This window comes from Lepidochelys kempii, chromosome 1 (assembly GCF_965140265.1).
Source record: "Lepidochelys kempii isolate rLepKem1 chromosome 1, rLepKem1.hap2, whole genome shotgun sequence".
NCBI lineage: Eukaryota > Metazoa > Chordata > Testudines > Cheloniidae > Lepidochelys > Lepidochelys kempii.
The window spans coordinates 116275074-116281073 of record NC_133256.1 but is presented as its reverse complement, the minus strand read 5'-3'; the positions used below and the strand labels follow the sequence as shown (position 1 = coordinate 116281073).

Here is a 6000-nt window from a genome sequence, read left to right as displayed (position 1 = left end):
TCTCTGGCTGCAGAGGGCACTCATGGCTGCATTAGGGCCTGATTATTAGCCTCAACAGGCAGTGTGTGAGGCCTTAACATAGAAACACGTCTTTCTGATTCCCCTCTGATTCAGCAGAGATGACTGGACAATGAAGTCTTTCCAGCACTTTTTGTCTTGTATCAATTTCATTCATCTTTAAACATACATATACCTCTTTCTCTACATGGTTCTATCAAATCAAATACATTTTGTTAAATAAAGTTTAAAGTCTTATGTATTTTTAATGGGCGTGGCAAGGCTGAAGTGAGTTCACATTTAGTGCAATGAGAGATTTGTACTATATACATGGTTTTGCAATAACTATATATTTGTTATTAAAATGCTAATGTCACATTGTTGCTACTGTTAGGCTCAAATGTAAGCAGCTGTGACTGCAGTTACCTTGGGGAAAAAAAGCTAGATGGTTTGACAGAGATGCTGGCAAATTTCCTTTAACAATATAGACTTTCTAAAAGCTTTGATCTTTATGAGCTCATTGATCTGCTATGCAGAATGTTTACACATTTAGGTCTGATTTTTTTAATCTCACTTACCCCGTGTACATTTGGGATAACTTTATTTGAAGTACTTGTGTGTAAAATCGGTGGGAGATGAGATCAGACTTTGTGTGTGCATTCATGAAAAACACCAAAGGAGATGGTGTGACAGATGAGGAAATGAAGAGGTTTATAGTACAGAATGAAAAACAGTACCATGGGTTTTGTTACTGAAATTGATGCTTCCATTCAGTTCAGCGGCTTTTCACAGAATTTTTGAGTGAAGGGAATGGTTAAAAGAGAACCATTTAGTGGTTCATGTGAGTTGACTAAAGCTTGTGTTTTGCAACTTTCTGGCATCTTTCTGACACTTCTTGACAATATGCCCAGCTCATAGTTTCCTGTTCAGACTTCCTGAAAGTGCCGTTCCTAGAGGATTCAAAAACTAACTGATTCAGCGTAACAAAAGTATAAGACAAGAACTTTCCCTTTTGTTGTCGCTCTTTCGCAAACAGCGGTAATTAATAGCAAGATAAAAACATACTAGCAACTGTCCTGTATGTATATTTTAATATAGTGTAAAAACTGGGTATAAAAGCTTTGGGGGAGGAAAAAGATGGAGAACTGAAGTGCTGCTTGTTGAAAGTGTTTTCTTAATTTTCTTCATATACAGGTTTTTAAAAGGCCAGCTACAGCTCAGCATTCTTCCTTTGGAGGATCACCTATAAGACAGAAGTGGAGGTGCCGTTCCCAATTTACATGTGAAGTAAGATAGTTAAAGTCAAATGTTTATTGGACTATGTGATCTTTTCTCTGGATTTAATGTTGTCATTAGCTTTTCTATGTTGTGCAGTAAAATGACTAAATTTTATGAGAAGTTCTGACTGGCTTTAAGGGCTAAACCAAAGCCCACTGAGATTTCAATGGTGTCCTAGACTTTAGATCAGGCCCTCAAAGGGTATGTATCTGCCACTGATTTCTCATTACTTCCAGGCATTGTAACAAATGTTTACAGTTGTTTGTGAGTATAAATTAAGCTAATGCATGCATTGCATTTCAGGAAAGTTTGAATAAAGATAATCTATACCCTGCGTATCTATAGTTTATTAATAGTTACGAAAATTGAGAACTGTAGAACACTAAGTCCTCCCTGAGCACTCAGTAACTGCAGTCTGTAGGAAGCTGTGGACAATGACTCCCCTAGTCAGGGAAAAGGTCAGCCTGTGGTGGTATGCCAAAAAAGTCCCTGCGTCATAGGGAATTGCAACACTCCGAGATGAGAGGAATGCTCACACAAATGAGCTCCAGACCTCCCACTCTGTCTTGAGTCTTATTTTAGATCGGTCACAGTTTTCTTTCCTGTACAACTGTGGCCAAGCAATCCATAAGAGTTTCTAAGGCTGTTGTACAAGAACAGGTCATGAGCAATTTGGCAAAATGGCTATTGGAGGCATTCTAATCAGTCTTCTAATCAGAAGACAAAGGTAGCTGGGGTTGAAACCAGTCCATTGAACGAGGCCTCCTCATCAGCCAGCTTATATAGCTCAGCAATTTTTTGATGCTAGTGTTGCTTTCAAGCCCACTCAGTTATAAATATTAATATGTATGTATAGTGATTTGACCTGAGTTAGAGACAGGTATGAAGGCATTTTATGGAATTCGTATGAGTCTGTTTATGGAACACACAAGAATATATATATTTTTTGGTTTAATACATTCACAAAATAGGTCTTCCTCTCACATGCATGTACACGAACCATCTGTCTAAGCTACTTATGGCCCCATCATGGTAGTATCTGAGCACCTAACCATCTTTAATGGATTTATCCTCACAACTGCCCCGTGAGGTAGGGAGCTGCTGCTATCCCTACTTTACAGATGGGGAACTGAGGAACACTGAAACTAAGGGACAGAATTTAAAATTCTGAATTTAAATGGTATTTAGGCACCTACTGGAATTTTCAAAAGCACCATCGTGTCTAACTTCAGTTGCAAGCCCAGACTAACACCCTAGCTACTGGACCACGCTTCCTCTCCGAGGAAGTGATTAAGATGATTGAGTGGGTTTTACATTCCCATAAAATATATTTTAGAATCTAAGAGGTAGGTAGACCAAAACATAAGCTTGAATTAATGCTGTGGGAAAAGACTTTATTTAGTTCTTTAAGTCTGTCTGTCTTAGAAATTCTACGACAAGTGCTTCTGCCTATTATGAAATGTTGTTCCTGTTTCAATCGTATGAAATAACTCTGAAATGACAAAAGACAATTGTATAAACCAGCGCACAAGTAAGGGGCCAAAGCTGACTTACTCCAGTTACAACAGTGTCACACTAGGGTGAACTTGTGTATTTTCATGAGCTGAAAAAGAGTCTGACACTAGAGAGACAAGTTGGGTGGGTAATCTGTTTTTATTCTGTTGGTGAGAGAGACAGAAGTTGGTCCAATAAAAGACATTACCTCACCTACCTTCTCAATCTCTCTCTCCCATCTTGGGACCTACATAGCTACAATAATACTGCATCTTACACTAGATTCAGTTTCAGAAGTGTTTTCATTTTTCCAGCTCTGTTTTTAAACCTGTGTTGGCATCCTTTCGTCTGCAAGAGACGGTGGGAATTGCAGCTTATGATGTAGATGGTTTGCAATGTCTCATGTGACTGAATGGGCCAATCCGAGGCTTGCACTATCTTTGGCAGTTATGCAAATGTCTGTATCTTGATTGGGAACTGCTTGCTTCCTACGGGCTCTTCTCTCTTCAAGCTGTAGGAGCCAGCTCCTGTCATGGACTTTGATACGCTGATGAAGACGATGGCACCACTTGTTATGATCACTTGCCAAGATTTCCCATTGATCAGGATCAATTCCAAATTCCTTTTGCTAGGGGATGTGGTCCAGGCCAATTCACCCTGAAGTCATTTTGACTTTAACAGGAGTTGGATTGGGCCTAGGTCACAAACTGACTATTTAAAGTTGCCCAGAACCTGATTTTTGTTGTTGTTTGTTTGTAGTGGCAGTTGATCATTTCAGGAAACCTGGACCTTGAGATGTCAGAATTGTGTATTTTGCTTCATGGATCAGGAGGACATTTGGGGCCAATGTATTTGTGCATATTTAAGCAATGCATATACTTGATCTGTGGGAGTCTGGAAGAAAGAGCATAAACCTCTCTGCACAACTTTTGTTTTCCCACTTGCTTCTGCCCTACATCAACTATTTGGACTGAGCAGGGATGGCAATACTTTAAACAAGCTTTACTTCACAAAGGGTTCATGAGTGTAGCAAACTCAGGTGGCCCTTAGGGTCTGAGATGCTGCCTTTTTCTAAGTTCAGAATCTTTCTTTTAAAAAAAAAAAAGAAATGTAAACAATAAGAGGTTGAAGTCATCTAGGGACATGGGCCCAAATCATCAAAGGTGAGTAGGCACCTAATTCCATTGATTTTACTGGGAGGTGGGTGCCTAAATACCATTTGAGGATCTGGGCCAGGATGACTAACACTGTTGTAACAAACAGGGTTAATTAAAGGTTCTGAAAAAAACTTAGGTAATTTGCTCACTTCCTACAGAATCCTTTTTTATATTCTTACAACCTGTCATTGTGATGGTCACTCACATACTTGCTCCGGGTTATTCACCTAAACTAAGTGTGAGTTGTTCACTTCTTTGGAAATGGACCAACAGATAAGCAGATAGTGGAGGCTATGTAGCTATATTGGGAAGCAAAGCTGGAGATCCAAGATGATACTGGACTATGGACCAAATACTGCTGGCCCTACTTATCAATAGGACTGTTCACAGGAGCAAGGCAAACAAGATTTGGTCCTACATCTGCAGTTCCTTCCTAGGCTAGTAAAAGGCTGAGCATTGTAAACTCACTGAGACTGATTGTCTTTTCATTTATACTGTTGGAAATTGGCAGTAATTCTACTGAAGTCAGTTAATTAACCTAGTGTATAAAAGAGAGGGAGGAATCAAGACTACTATATCTGACAGTGCAGAGGTGAAATGTGAGGTCTATTACTTATCAACATGTCCTTGATAAAATAGAGTTTAATCAAAAGGAGGAGGAGGCTGAATCTATTTCCCAGGGTAGTTGTTACAGAACCAATGTGGAGACTGGGAAATAAAATGGAAAAATTCCAAGTATGAATAAGGAATGAACTTCAAGTGCATGCTGTATAACAGGAAATTCCCAATCTGAAGACTAAATTTAAGAGCTTTTATTATTTTCCCATCTCTATCAGCCCTCAGCTAAGAAGGGATGAAAAGTTAGGAAAACTTGCTTAAATGTTAGCAAAATGAGGGAGAGGAGCTGAATTTAAACAGCATCATCCCTTCTTTCCCTCTGGTTCTTCTGAAACTTCTCTGGACAAATGCTACAAATTTGGGTTCTTGTTTAGTGGGCATCATTGAGCAATGAAGGCCATGGCTGGGGGAGATCCACTCTACATTGAATTATGCCCCAGCAAATATCTACAGGACTTAATGCTAAACCTTTGGGGAAGTAAGGACAGAAGTGGAAGGGGCCAGATGAGGTGGAGCTATGCTGCTAGAGGAGAGGGAGAAGATGAAGTTTGGCCACCTGCATGGACATTCTATGCTTCCGTGGTGCTCTGTGATATCTGGCCTCCTGCCCACAAAATGGGAAGGTAAATCCAGCTCCCCTGCCTGCATGAGACCTGAAAACTCTGCACATGGAAACTCATATGATTTTTTTTTAATAGCTTTGGCCCTTTTAGTTTTTCTGTGTGGGGAGAAGGCAATGAGGCACTATCTGGCGTCGATTCCAGATGAATGTTTGTTGTTTGTTTGTTTTTTGGGTACAGATGCATGGTCAGTGGCTAGGCAGATTCACTGGCCAAAACCACCTGGGTTGGGATGTTCAGTGGCCTCAACCCCTGCCCATGGCTGTAATGCCTGCTGTGAAGCATCAGCATGAGCACTCCAAGGCAGCAAAGGCAAGAGTCAATCAGTCCTGGGGGAACACCCATTAGTATTAGTTGAACTTTGCATGGATTGAGAGGATTTGGTCCCAAGAATGTTAAGGTGGTAAAGAATAGTAATAAATAAGCAAATGTACAGTTAAAACTGACCTATATTAGCAAGATGCAGTACGTCTAATTAAACAAGTGTTTTATCTAGAGAGACACCCAGATATTGGAGGTGAGACTTAAACTGAGTCTTTAGTTAGCTTGGATTGTAAAATAATCTCTCAACCTGTTCTATTGTTAATCATTTCCTTTATATTAAGTAACTTTAAAAAAAAATCCAGTTTTGTAACAATATACTGTAGTTACACAACGGTTTACACAATTCATTTAAAAAGTTTGGTAACTGTATAATGTCATTTCTATGATTATATTGCATCTTTCTATAAAGTCATCTTGTACTGTTATCGAATGCATCCGATGAAGTGAGCTGTAGCTCACGAAAGCTTATGCTCAAATAAATTGGTTAGTCTCTAAGGTGCCACAAGTTCTCC

At 39.6% G+C, this 6000-nt stretch overlaps 1 protein-coding gene across 2 annotated transcripts in view; it reads left to right on the top strand.

The window, feature by feature from the left end:
- The first annotated feature begins 942 nt into the window (after positions 1 to 942).
- LOC140914253 (interleukin-1 receptor type 1-like) overlaps positions 943 to 6000 on the top strand; it is a 78986-nt gene continuing 73928 nt past the window's right edge. Inside the window, exons 1-2 of one of the 2 annotated variants that reach the window (XM_073351669.1) lie at positions 943 to 1035; positions 1192 to 1284. The gene's annotated coding sequence lies outside the window, so the exon portion shown is untranslated. Of the gene's footprint in view, positions 1076 to 1191; positions 1285 to 6000 lie in introns of both variants that reach the window. The other variant, XM_073351650.1, reaches the window with a different exon arrangement.